The sequence below is a fragment of the Belonocnema kinseyi genome, chromosome 9 (genome assembly GCF_010883055.1).
Source record: "Belonocnema kinseyi isolate 2016_QV_RU_SX_M_011 chromosome 9, B_treatae_v1, whole genome shotgun sequence".
Lineage (NCBI taxonomy): Eukaryota > Metazoa > Arthropoda > Insecta > Hymenoptera > Cynipidae > Belonocnema > Belonocnema kinseyi.
The window spans coordinates 110,118,487-110,133,529 of NC_046665.1; the positions used below are offsets into that span (position 1 = coordinate 110,118,487).

At 26.9% G+C, this 15,043-nt stretch overlaps 1 protein-coding gene across 1 annotated transcript in view; it reads right to left on the bottom strand.

Annotated features, from left to right (window-relative positions):
- Positions 1 to 15,043, bottom strand: part of LOC117179332 (ecdysone-induced protein 74EF) — a 348,553-nt gene that overhangs the window by 255,970 nt on the left and 77,540 nt on the right. The window lies entirely within an intron of this gene.

A 15,043-nucleotide genomic window follows, 5' to 3' on the forward strand; every position in this document is an offset into this window, starting at 1 on the left:
GGTAAGGCCATAGCCACGGCCACCGAGTCCACACGCTTGCTCTACACACAGCCGCACGTGGATACTTTATTACAAACTCCCACACACTCTTCGCTTGGATTCACACACACACACAGACACACACACACACACACACAGTCTCAAAAACATTTTACATTTCCGATCCGGCGAACCAAGTTGTGATCAATTCGCATTTCGCGCCTTAGGGTTGGAAATCGTCGGATTTTTTGTTGTTTTGTGTGGTGAAAGGGAGATTATTTTAAGATTTGCAGAATTTTTTCCTTTATTTTGACCCAGATTGATGGGAATTGGCTGCGTTTTTTGTTATATAGGAGGGCCTTAAATGTTTAGTGCGCCACATTTTTGAATCCACTGGACCGTTCGGTTATCCAAACTGGTAATGCGGTAATCCAGTGTAATAAAGTTGAAATTCGGAGCAATCCACTTGTAATCCACTTTTAATATGGAGTAATCCAGTTCTAATACAGACTAAACCAGTTGTAATTCTGAGTACTTCAAGTAATTCGGAGTAATCCAATTATAATATGGAGTAATACAGATATATTACAGAGTAATCCACTTGCAATTCGAAGTAATTGAAGTAATTCCAAGTAATTCACTTCTAATATGAATCATTCCAGTTCTGATACAGAGTGGTCCACTTGTAATTCTGAGTAGTTCAAATAATTCTGAGTAATACACTTCTAACATGAAGTAATCCAGTTGTAATACAGAGTGATTAACATGTAATTCGGAGTAATTAAATAATTCTGAGTAATCCCCCTGTAATCCACTTCTAATATAGAGAAATCGAGTTATAATACAGATTATTCCACTTGTAATCCAGGGTAATTTAGATAAATCCACATGTAATCCGATTCTAATATGGAGTAATTGAGTTATGAACCATAGCAATCTACTTGTGGTGCAGAGTAATTGAAGTAATTCATAATAATCTAACTGTAGTTCACTTATATGGATTATTCCGTTATAATACAGAGCAATCCACTTGGAATCTAGAGCAGTTCATGTAATGCGCAGTAATTCAAATAATTTGAAATTATCCACTTACATTATGGATTAATCTCGTTTTAATCCAGAGTAATCCACTTGTAATTCATCGTAATTCACCTAATTAGGAGTAATCCATTTAGAATATAAAGTAATTCAGTTCACATCCAGAGTAATCCACTTGTAATTAGGAGTCTTTCAAGTAATTGGGAGTAATCCACTTGAAATTGATTTCAAATATAAATTAATCTAACTCTAATCTAGAGAACACACTTTTAATTCGGAGTCATTCAAATAATTTGGAGTAATCCACTTATAACATGGAGTAATCGAGTTATAATGCACAATAATTCACTTGCAATCCACAGTAGTTCAGAGTAATCAATTTCAAATTATCTTATATTACGTAGGAATCTAATCTCATACAGAATAATGCACTTGTAATTCAACGTAATCCACAAAATTAGGAGTAATCCACTTATAATATGACGTAATCCAGTTCTCATCCATAGTAATTCACTTTTGATTCAGAGTCATTCAAGTAATTCGGAGTAATCCACTTCAAATCCATTTTTAATATGGATTAATCCAATTCTAATCTAAATGATACACTTGTAATTCGGAGTTATTAAAATAATTCGGAGTAATCCAGTTATAACATGAAGTAATCCAGTTATAATGCACAGTATTCCACTTTTAATCCACATTGGTTCAAGAGTAATTCGAAGAAATTAACTTATATTTCGTAGTGATCCCGTTCTAATCCAGAGTAATCCACTTGTAATTAAATGAAATGCAGATTAATTCGGAGTAATCCACTTCTAATATGAACTAACCCAGTTCTCATCCAGTGTAATCCACTTGCAATTTAAAGTAATTAAAGTATTTCGCATTAATCCACTTGCAATCAATTTTGAAAATAGGTCAGTCTAGCTCTAATCCACTTAATCCAGTTATAATTCGGAGTAATTCAAGTCATGCGGAGTAATCCGATTGTAATACACTTTTAATATAGAGGAATACACTTATAATGCAAAGTAATCTAATTGTAATGCAGGGTTATTTAGAGTAATACATTTGAAATCCACTTCTATCATGGAGTAATCCCGTTATAATGCAGAGTAATCCAGTTAATCCACTTTTAATACAGCGTAATCAAGAGTAATTCAGGGAATCCACTTCTAATGCGGGTAATTCAAAGTAACTTAAATCATCCAAGCAATTGAGTTTTAATCCATTTTATTCAGAGTAATTTACTTATGTAATCAAAATAGTTCTCAACTATTTCGTTGAAACTACTTTGTTAAAAATTTGTTTTCTAGTTAAAGATTCTTGATTTTATTTGAAAATGGTTTGATTGAAAATTGAAAAATTTTCTTGATGATTGGATTTTTGGTTAAAAATTAATTTTCTTAACTAAACATTTAACTTTTCATGCAGCGTAATCCATTTTCTTGAATTTTTTTTATTACTTTTCTTAACTGAAAATTTACCTATTCAGTTTTTGGTTACAAATTGATCTTTTTCAGTTCAAAATTTATGACTTTACTTTATTTGGTTGATAATTCAATTATTTGGTAAAAAATAGTGTACTCTGTAGAAAATTAAAGAATTTGATTAAAAAGTATTCTTTTTGGTTAAAAAGTCAACTGTTTTGTTGAAAATGCGTTTCTCTTTGGACGGAGATTCAATAATTTTGTTGAGAATTCTTTTTTTTTGTAAAATTTATTTTTTAAACTGAACTTTAAATATTCCACTTTAATTTTTTACTCATTTATTTTTTTAGTTGAAAATTCATCTTTTTAGGTTAAAAATTAAAATATTTGGTTGAAAATTCGTTGTTTGTAGTTAAAAATTAATTGTTTAAACTGCAAATTTAACTATTTCATTTTTAGTGAAAATTAGTCTTTCTTACTTGAAAATTCAAATATATTAATTAAAATTTATCTTTTTCAATTGAAAATTAACTTTCTTGGTTAAAAATTAAATTACATTGATGAAATTTGTTGTATTTTTTGTTGTTACATATTAATATTTTTAGTTGAAAATAAATTTCTTTTAATAAAAATACTTTTTTTCTTAGATTTAACGTTTTAGTTGAAAATGCCACTTTTTGTTTTAAAATTCATATAGCTTACTGAAAGTTTGTCTTTCCCGGTGGGAACTGAATCTTTTTGATTGAAGTATGAATTACTTTGATGAAAATTCATTTTTCTATCATAAAATTAATTTATTTTATAATTCTTCTTGTTTTAAAGTTGAATTAAATTGACAAAAATCCATTCTTCTGGTTGTACATTCATGGTTATAGTTGAAATTCCATCCCTTTGGCTGAAATTTCTTTTTTTGTTGTTGTTGGAGATCAATTGTTTTAACTGAAAATTTAACTATTTCATTTTTGTTTGAAACTTATCTTGTTCGGTTAAAAATGCAACTACAGTGAAACTCTTCAATAGCCCTCCCTTCTATAGCCCTTCCGAGAATTGAGATGGCGCTACATGTAGGTGTCACAGGGGCTACGCGGGATACGCGGGATATGCGTATGTTACTCAGGCGAGCACTCAAGCATGAACAAACAAAAGCGGAGCGGGCTATAATGAGTTAGTTCCACCCACCGTCAGCCCCAAAATTGGCGCTATTGAAGAGTTTCACTGTATTTAGAAGAAAATTCGTATAGTTGTTTGAAAATTCGTCTTTCTTCGCAGAGTATGAATCTTCTTGATTGAGAGTTAAGCTTTTTTAATACAAAATAATTCTTAATATATAATAATGAATTTCTTTGACTGAAAATTTAACTATTTGTTTGAAAATCCTTTTTTGTTGTTGAAGAGTAACTGTATTACCTGAAAATTTAACTATTTCATTTTTGATTGAAATTTATCTTGTTTAGTTAAAAATGCAATTATTTGGTAGTAAATTCATTAACATAGTTTATTGAAAATTGGTCTTTTTTGGCACAAAATAATCTTTGTGGCAGAAAGTTGAATCAGTTTAATAAAACTTTGTTTTTCTATTAAAAAATGAACGGTTTGGTTAAAGACTCATCTATTCTGTTGAAAATACATTATTAAATAAAATTCGAGTGAAGTTAAAGGAATAGAACAACTCAAGTGAATGTCCAACAATTGTTTCAAGAATATTTGAAAGAAGAGGGAACTCGTTAAATTTTTATTGGTTTTAGAAAAATGTGGAGTAAATTTAAAAAAATGTAAGGGAATTCAAGAGAATTCAGGATTATTTAATAAGAATTCAGAGAAAAATCCAACAAAATTCAAATTAATCAAGAAATTAAATTCCAAAATATTCCATTAATTTCAGTAAATTTTAATAATCTTCAGGATGAGCTTTTAAGAATCCCGTAGTGGCTGAAGTGATCTTTTCAGTTTTAAAAGTGCCTATATTCACTTTATCTTTAAAACGTGACTCAGAGTGACTTAAGTGACTGTGTGGCAGTGGCAGCCCTGAAGTTGGCATAATCGAATGATAGAATTTTAAATAACAAATGCCACAATACCATCCAAGAAGATAACGCATATCAAAAACAAATTAATATTGCGGACAAATAAGTTGTTTTTCTCTTAACTAAGCCTATTGTCATTTTGTTAAAAAAAACTTCAATTGAACAATAAACCAAATAATAATTTCTCCCTGAACTTTTCAGCAAAACGCACAAGTTTTAAACCAAAATTAATGCCGTGGAAAAAAACAAATGTAAAAATGATCTTGAATGTCATCCTATTACGTGGATGATAAGCTTATCGTTAAGAAGGCTGATGTTCTCTTTCAAAAAAGGGTCATAACTGACGTCTAAATAGTTACGTGACAATCTAAATTTTTCTGAAGCTCTTGAACAACAATATTTGATAATAAAATAAAAATATACAAAGAAATGATGATATAATTTATAATGAAAGGATGCACGCTGATTTTTAGAATTGATTCAAAGAAATGTCCATAGTTCAAAGAACTGGTTTCTTGTTCCAATGAAAATTTCTGAATTAAAAACGATTTTCTTGGTTTTATAGTTATTTTTAGTTGAATGAAAAAAATGATTTTAAAGAACCAGTTTGTTATTTTGATTAGAATAATGGGTTGTTGGTATTTCGATCATCGAAGCAGTAGTAGCAGCACAATATTAACAAGTCCTTCGCCTAAAAAGTTAACAGCATCGGATTGTAAATGGAATAAATTAAGATTCTCCGGCTGACCCTCGACTCAATACCTTGTCTCTTTCACGGACAAGGCTCGAACTTTAGTAAACGATCTATTGCGCACACTGCGATTTCAGTGCAATCTTGACATTCATCCTGGGAAGCAATTTTGACCTCATTTTTCACAGGAAATATTTCCTTGCCTTTTTATTCAAATAGTAGGAGAAATCACTCAATATGGTATTAGAAATTTGGGAAATTTTCTTTATTACACGATGTTATGATATAAGCTTAAAATGCTTCAATACTTCAAAACTGATAAGATTCAAACATAATTAAATATTTTAAATTTTGAAAGCTTTCGTGCTTATAAGAAAATGAAAAAAAATCTTTTATTAACTGTATCTATAACAGGCTTCCCAAACCAAAATCACCAAAGTAAACGAACAAATTAAAAAAAAAAATTAATGATGGTGCTTCATGAATCCACGATAAATTTTTAACCCAATACTTGTATTTTCATCCGAAAAATACTAATTTTTTACCACAAATGGAATAGTTATAATTTCAGTTGAAAATTTATTTTTAAACCAAGTAAATGAATTACTAAAATTACGAATCTCCAACAGAAATAATTAATTTCTAACAAAATAGTTTGACTTTCTACAAAGGAGTTTGATTTTCAACTAAAAAACATAAATGCTGAATAAAAATGTAATAGTTGATATTTCAATCAAAAAATATTTTTATTCAAAAATAGTTGAATTAAACCGGAAAACCAAGAGTTTTCAACAAAAGAGTTGAATCGTCAACCAAACCAGATTAATTCTAAACAAACAATCGCATTTTTAACTAAAACTGATGAAATTTTTACGAAGAAGAATAATTATGCACCAAATGACGAATTTGTATTATAATGTTGACTCTTCCACCAAATGTAGAATTTTCAATTCAAATAATGAACCTTCAACCAAAAGTTTCAGTTTTTAACAAAATATTTAAATTGTCAACAAAGAAGACTATTTTTTCTGATTACTTCAATTTTCAATTACAAAATGTAAATTTTTAATTAAAATAAATAATATAAAAAAATATTAATAAAATTGTTCAATTTTCCACCAAAGAAGTGAATTTTTGGCAAAGAATAATTTTCCAGCCAAGTCAGGAAAAAATTCAACTAAACTGTTCATTTTCAAGCCAATGGGACAAGTCGTCTGCAAAGTTGTTTAATTTTTACAAAAAAGAGTAATTTTTAAGAAAATAGTTGAACTTTTCATAAAAATAGTTTAAATTCCAACATTTGAATAATCTTAAAAAATAGTTACTTTTTCAATATTTCAATTTTTTACCAGAATAGTTAAATTCACAAACAACTGAATTTTCAACAGTATTGAGGATTAAACGGAGAAGTTCATTTTTTTAAAAGTAGTTCAACTTATTTTAATCAAGCAATATTTTAATTTTTATTCAAAAAAAGTTTCTTTCAACGAAAAATCATTAATGTTCAACAAAATAGTTGAATTTTCAATCAAATCAGATCAATTTTCGACCAAAATATTGCATTTTACTCAAAATATTGTTGAAATTTCTACAAAGAAAAATAATTAATTATCTACCAAACGACAAATTTTCAACATAATATATGAAATTTCAAACAAGTAGTTCCATTTGTAACTAAATATATCAATTTTTAACATTAACTTGAATAGTTAAATTATCAACAACAAACAACGAATTTTCAATATCAAAGTTAACTCTCCAACCAAGGGTAGAATTTTTAACTCAAATGATGATTCTTCAATCAAAAGATTAAATTTTTAACATAGCAGTTTCAATTTCAACAAAGATTTTAATTTTCAAACAAGCATTTAAAGTTACATTTTTTGTCAAATAAATAACTTAAAAAAAATTGAATGAAGTAGTTAAATTTTCGACCATAGAAATGAATTTTTAATATAATAGTCAAATCTTCAAGCAAGAGTAGAATCTTCAACTCAAATGATAAATCTACAACCAAAAGATTATATTTTTAATAAAGTAGTTTCAATCTCAACCCAGATTCTTTTCTACCAAATACTTGAAATATTAAATTAGAAAATATTAATTCTCAAACAAAGATTTAAAGTTACATTTTTAGGCAAATAAATAATTTTAAAAAAATTTGAAAGCAGTAGTTAAATTTTTAATCAAGGAGATGAATTGTCAACTAAACAAGATACATTTTCAACCGAAAATAGAATTTTTACATTAAAAGTTAAAAAACTTCATTTTTAACCAAAAAAATTTAATTTGTACCATAATAGTTCATTTTAAAACAAAAGAGATGATTTATTAACCAAATTCATTAATTTAAAAAAACAGTTAAACTTCAACTAAAATAAGTTCATTTTCAAACCCAAAAAATAGTTCAATTTGAAGTTTAAAAAAATTCAATCATAATAAACGTATTTTCAACAGAATAGTTAGATTTTTAAACACACAAAATTATTTGTTTCGAATTAAAGAAGCCGTTTTTCAACCATACGTTTTTGTTATTTAACGAAAAATAACTTCAAAATGAAGAAAATACTTTTAAGTTAAAGAAAATGTTTTATATGAACATAAAACCATTTCTCTGAGCCAAATAAATTTATTTGAATGAAATGAAGCTTAGAGATTTTTAAATAAATTTTTAGCAAAGTAGTTAAACTGCAAGGAAAATACTTGAATTTTCAACAAAAAAAGTTAAAATTTTAATAAAAATCTAACAGTTGATATTCCAGCCATAAAAAAATTTTCATTTTAAATAAAAAAACAACGGAATTTAACCGAAAAATACCATCCAAACGCTCAATTGTTGAATACTGAAGTCTAGAAGACGAATTTTTTACAAAATAGTTGAATTTGTAACCCAAAAATATAAATTTGTAACAAACAGAAAAATTAATTTTCTATCAGAATAGTTCATCTTTCCACCAAAAAAGACGAATTATCAGCAAAAAAGTGGAATTTTCAACCAAAAAGGATGTCGTGTAAACATTATTGTTAAATTTTTGACAAAATAATAAAATTTGTAACTAAATGCCAAAAATTTTAACCAAGAAAAATGAAGTTTTAACAAAAAATATAATGAGGCTCGTAAAGCTGGAATTAATACATTATCATATTGAGGATGGACATTATGGGAGAATTTGTAACTAATTTAGTGTCAATTTAGGCTGTCAAAAAAATGTTCCACTCTTTAACTTAAAAAAAGGGTAGTAGTACGAGCTTTACATAAATAAAGACAACAACTTCACAACAATAACTTCCAGACTAATGTTTTTTTATTAGTTTTTAAAAATTATTTTATTATTTATTGGAATTTATTTATTACTGGCACATTCAGAATGTTTAACTTACTAAAAATATATAATTTGTATTGCACTTTAGATGCAAAAACAATCTTCTTTTATTTTATTAAAGATCTATGTTTGGCAATTTTTGCTCGCCTACTACGTATCACGCTTTTGCGTCCTTATTTGCCTTAATTAATGTCTTCTCTGTTTCTAGTACCTTGCCGCATAAACTTTTTTCTGTATTGTCAATAAGATTTTCAATCAGTTTGTCTTATAATTTATTATTTTGTTACTATTTTTTATTTAATTATCATTTATTTTATTATTATTACTTATTTAATGATTATAAATAATAATTAATCATTATTTTATTATTTATTTTTATTTTTCATTAGTCTGGAAGTTTCACTGGGCGTTTCTTTATTTATGTAATTAATACATTCCCAGATGATAATTTTACGAAGGATTAAACATCTCATCCCTTCCTTCACCTTATAGCTTCACATGAAGCAGATACATAAGCAGCTTTCGAAGCAGCTTAAAAATAAAACGGAAACTGCCTACGTCAATATGACAATATTAATAATAATTTTTAGTATTTTAAAATAAATTTGTAATACATTATTATTTTTAAAAATCTTGTTTTTTTTTCAGTTTCACGGACCTAATGTAATGGGAGACTTTTCAACAAAAACAAAATTAAATATTGACCAGAAAGGTTTGAATTTTTTTCTGGATTCGAATAATGAAGTTCGTTAATAAGAAAAACGAAAAAGGGGGAAAGAAGGGGAGCAGGGAAAAGATTGTAAAGCCTGTGGTGAGTAGAGAAGAATTTGGATTCATTTTTAATTATTTAAAAATATAAAATTAGAAAACTACACAATTTGCTTAGCAAATAAAGTTAAGATTCCAATGCACATGTTTTAATTTCAAACTACACACTTTTAAATCCAGACTACACACAGAGTGTCGGACTGCGCAACATTTTAGGCCCTGACACAATTTTATACGATAAGCGCTCAATGCCTCAATACTTCAAACTTGAAAAGATTCAGACTTAAAAATTTGGAAATTTCCAAGATTCCAACTTAACATGTATAGAAAAAAACTTTCATTTTTAACAAAAAAAATATATATATATATACTTTACAATATACTGAAGCAAAATTGAGTGACAATTGTTTGTTTTTCACTCTTTACATTGACCATGACCGCGAACATGGCTAAAGTTCAAGATGAGTTTGTAAAAAAATGAGCTGAAACAAAATTAAAACTCTAGTTTTTTTGTGCTTAAAACGTGAATGCTGCCAACTTAAAATTATTCAAACTAAAAGGCTTCCATAATCAAATATAATTAAAATGGAAATTTAAGAAATAGAGAATTTGTATGCTTTTTTTAAATCATTTTATTTAAAAATTAAAATTTGATCATGCTGAAGTTATAGTCAAGTCCATCAGGAAAATATGAAGCACATATTAAAAAATTACTGAACAAAATAGAAGTAAAAAGAAGTTAATTTTGAAAGAAGAGATAGAACAAGCATCCTGTTCTATGCTGCTTTTGTTTAATATTTCTTTAATGTGTCCTTCATATTTAACTGATGGACTTCACTATTCAAACTTACAAGATTAACAAGTACAGACCTAACTCGAGAGGAGAATTTTGAGAGTGTGACTTCTTTGAAATACGAAACAATGGTTTTTTAATTGTACTAATAGGACTTATTTTTTTACTTTGGATTTTCGTTTCCTGATGTGGAGAGTATTTGTCTCTCGAAACTTCTACATTAAAAGATCCTCTTGACATCATCTAGGTCTTTTTTCTGGTCGAAATTATGTCACTATCATTTACCTTTTACACTTTTTATTATTTATCATTTTCTCAGGCATATAATATCGCACCGTAAAATAATTTATTATACTGCGCATAATTTATTAAACTTTTGAATTTGGCAAATTTTGAATCTAATATTTCATATATATTTCAATAATATTTCATAATATTTCAATTTTTGTTTTCTGATGCTATGAGCAGAAATTTCCACTCAACCTTTCGACAATTATTTCAGATTTTGATAAGTTAAAGATTTTGCGAATTCGCTTTGGAATAACTCTTCTTCAACACGATTTTTCGAATATTCGAAATTTTTAATTTCAATAAATCTTGACACAAAGTATCAAAATATAAAAAATTGAATATGATTCTAGGGTTTCTCAAAAATACTAAACAATCAGTCACTGGCAACGACTGCCCGTTAAACTGACGTCACATTAACTGATTGTACAAAATTTTCCATTCCCGAAAGTGTTTTTCCAATTTGAAAAAGTAATTTAAAAAATATTAAAAACCTAAAATTTATTTATTTCTTGTGAAAGCAAGCTTAGTTAAGTGTCCTCTACAAGGTGCAATAATGGTTTTCCGTATTCATGACATTCATCCAAATTTGAGCACTGGATTTTTTTTTTTAATTTCCAAGAATTTCATACGGAAATTAAAATGCTTCTACTTTAAATTTATACATCAGATTTGTTTTATCGAGTGTGTAAGTACATGAACGATTATACACGACACGTGTCAGCTACCCTTACGCGGAATTCGTTCCATATTCAAGTAGCTATCCAAGAGTGCGTTGCAAATGATATACGATCGCTTGGCAGAAGTTAACACTGTTCAAAATCTTTGTCACATTAATATACTTTTAAAATACGAATTCATATCAATTTTAATATTCATGGAAAAAATCAAACAAGTTTTTTTCTAAATCTTAAATAACTTTTAGTAAATGATTTTAAATTCCATCTTTGGACTCACTTTAGAGATAAAAAAAAGTGTAACTAGTGTCACATATTTTAACAAAATAGTGCACGAAAAACTTTTGTAATGGATTTCATATTTTCTGTTTTTATTTATGCAAAAACGATTTAACGTGAAGGCAATCGTAGAATCAAAAAATCTCCTTGACAACGAATTTGGGAACTTTAAATTCTGAAGATGTTCGAAATTGATATTTTATTTTTTGTGCTTTTTTCTGTGAACAATCTAAATTGCTGCACTATCAAAATATTTTTGAAAATTTCTTTATCACGTTTGTCTAATGTTTGACACCAATGTTTTCTCAATTTATAGAAACAAATTTTTCATAAATTTAAAAATGCTATTTGAAATGCTTTGAAGTTCATTCTTTTCGGTTAAAAAGTCTAATGTAAAAAATGTTGTTACGGATTCAACGTGATTGGAATTCTTTTTCTTTCTTGACTAACAACTTTTTGTTTTTGTGAGAAATTGAACTGTTTTGCAGAAATTTTTTTACTAAAAATTAAAACGTCTGGTAGAAAATTAATCTGATTCGGTTGAAATTCAACATTTTTTGTTGAAAATTCTAATGTGTTTTAAAAAAATTCATATTTTTGGCTCGAAAATAAAAAAAAAATTGGAAGAAAATATAAATATTTGGATTAAAGTTCATTTGTTTTGTTAAAAATTCGTCTTTTTGTAGAAAACAAATCTTCTTGAGTAAAAAATGTAACTGCTTGGTTGCAAAATTAATCCGTTTTAATTAAAGATTCAAGTATTTTGTAGAAAATTTGTCTTTGTAGGTTAAATACGACTGTTTTTTTTATTTGAAATGGATATATTTTCTTGTTTAAACTATCAAATATTATATTTTGTATTCAAAAATCAGATTTTTTTTTTGAAAATTCAACGGCTTGGTCTACAGTTGAAGTAATTTCTTAAAAGATCACTATTTTGGTTAAAAGTTCATAATTTTAGTTGAGAACTTTTTTTTGTTTTTAAAAATTAAATTTTTTAACTGAAAATTTAACTATTTTTTTTTCAACCAATTGGTTGTAAATAAATTCTCTTGTTGAAATTTAATATTATTGGGTTGAAAATTCAACTGTTTCACAGAATATTCGATTTTCCATTGAAAATTAATTCTCCTCGTTAAATATTTAACTACTCCTATTTTTGAAAAGATTTACATTTTTTAGGGTGAAAATTAAACTGTTTAGTTACGCAGTTTTGGTAACGAAAAAACACAAGCTAAAATTAATGAAATATTTTTCAGTCTAACATCACATCCATGGTAAAAATTATTTGGTTAAAAATTAAGCTTCTTAGTAAAAAAACCAACCATTTGAATACAGATTATTGTATTTTTGAGAATTCATCTTTTTTGGTAGAAAATTAATGTTCTTAGTCCAAAATTCATCATTTTCGTAAAACGTGTAAATATTTTGTTGTAAATTAAACATTTTTCATTAAATATTTTTGCTTTATTTGATATCTCTGATACTCTTTTAAAATCCTTTAAAATCCCTGAACTCAGTTCAAATCTTTTGAAACTCCTTGGAATCTCTTTAAATCACGTTAAATTTGTAGAAATCCTTTGATATTTCTTGAAACCCCCAAGGAATCTCATCAAATGTCACAACAATTTTTAAATCCTTTGAAATGTTGTCAAAAATGTTTACATCCCTAGAAATGCTTTAATATGTTTGAAACCAATTTAACGTCCTTTGAAATTCCTGAAATCAGTTCATATCCTTTAAAACTCCTTTAAATCTCGTTAAAATTTTAGAAATACTTTAAATCCGTTGATATCTTTAAAAACCAACTTAAAATCCTTCGAAGTGCATGAATAAAATTAATATACGGCACCTGTGCAAAATCATTTACATATATTGTACATCAAGTCCATTCATGAATTCAAGAAAGTAATTCGATTAAATTAATTGCATCCAGAAAATAATCGATTATCCCTACGTGGACATCGCTTTATTATTTAGGTAAAAATCGATAAGTTAATCGTTAATAGTGACTGGAAATCGAAGCCTGGGAAATGATTTATATTGTTCACTCACGGCTAAAATTTTTGAACAATCTCTCTAAATGGCCATAATTCAATCTATATGAATACCTTTCATTATATTTAACTTATATTAATAATTTTTGTATTTAGAAAAAAATTTGTTAAATATTTATGGAATAAATAAATTTGAATGGTTTTTAAAAATAGCAACCATTACCGATAGCACGGTTGCCGGCACGTCTTTATCCATTAGATTATAGGTATAATGAACGTTTCCCCACAAAGCAACGCCTCGTGATTTACACCACATTTATACTTTACAACTACTAATTTGTCGCCAGCTCTTTTCATATCCTTTTCTTTTTTTATTGTGAAAAGACATATTAAATCCTAAATTAAATTAGCAACTAAATAACTTCCGCGTTCTACTCCACTTTCAAAAAAATTTATATTTATGGGAAAACCTATAAAATAACAACAGAGATATAAAAATTCCATTTTTATTGGTTTTTATTGCTTTTAAAAGGAGTTTTGAATGAACCCAGAAGTGCTGGTAGATTTTTTTAAATGTCTTTTGAGCGTGTTTCAAGAAAAAAGACAAACTTTTTCTTTCCTCTTTCTTATTTTGCTTCTTGTAGTTAGGTGTGACTTTTACACAAATTTTATAATATAGTGTCAAAATATTTTCATATATTTTTTTAAGTATTAAACTTATACGCAGTCCGAATTTAAAAGTGTATAGTCTGAAAATTAAAAAAATGTATTTAAAATGATATTCTTTAGTCTATAAATTATAAAATTTTCTATTTACTTACCGCAGTCTTCACAGTCTTCCCTGTTCACCCCTTTTTTCTAGTTTTTCCACTTAAATCCGAACTCAATTATTGTAGAACCCAATTTAAAAATCGAACTATTTTTCGCTTAAAGTTCGTTCTTTTTGATCGAAAAGTATAATATTAAATTTTTGGTTAAAACTTAAATCATTTTTGTTAAACATTGAATAATTTTGTAAAAAAAAGTCATAATTCTTAGTTCAAAGTTCGTCTTTTTGGTTTGAAAATTCCATAATTTGATAAAATTTTTTTCCTCTCTTAACTAACAATCTAAAATCAATGCAAATTCAACTATTTAGTTTAACATTCATTCTTTTGTTTTAAAAATTCATCTCTTTCTGTAGCATTTGCACTTTCTTAAAAATAAATTTTTTGTTAAAAATTGGTCTCTTTTGGTAAAATATTAATTCTTTGGTAAAAAATGCAATAATTTGGTTGAAAATTAACCAAGTGGTTTTTTAAAAATTTCTTTTGCACGATAAATACAACAGTTTTTCGTTCAAAATTCATTTTTTGAATTGAAAATTTAACTATTTTGTTAAAAGTTGAACTGAGTAGTTAAGAATTATCTTTTTTGTTGAATATTTATATCCTCGGGCTGAAAATTCAACCATTTTGTAGAGAATTCGTCTTTTGGGATTGCAAATTCATCAAATTCATTGAATTTTTTTTCTTTCTGGACCAACAAATTTTTCTTAAAATGCGAATACAACTATTTTCATAACAATCAAATCTTTTTGACTTACAAATGTATCTCTTTCTAAAGAAGATTAATCTTTTTTGGTTAAAATTACACTGTCTGGTGAAAAGTAATTCTGATCCGCCTGAAAATTAACTTTGTTGTTAAAAAGTCAACTGTTTAGTAGAAAATTCGTATTTTTGACTCGAAAATAAAATAATTTGGTAGAAAATTTAAA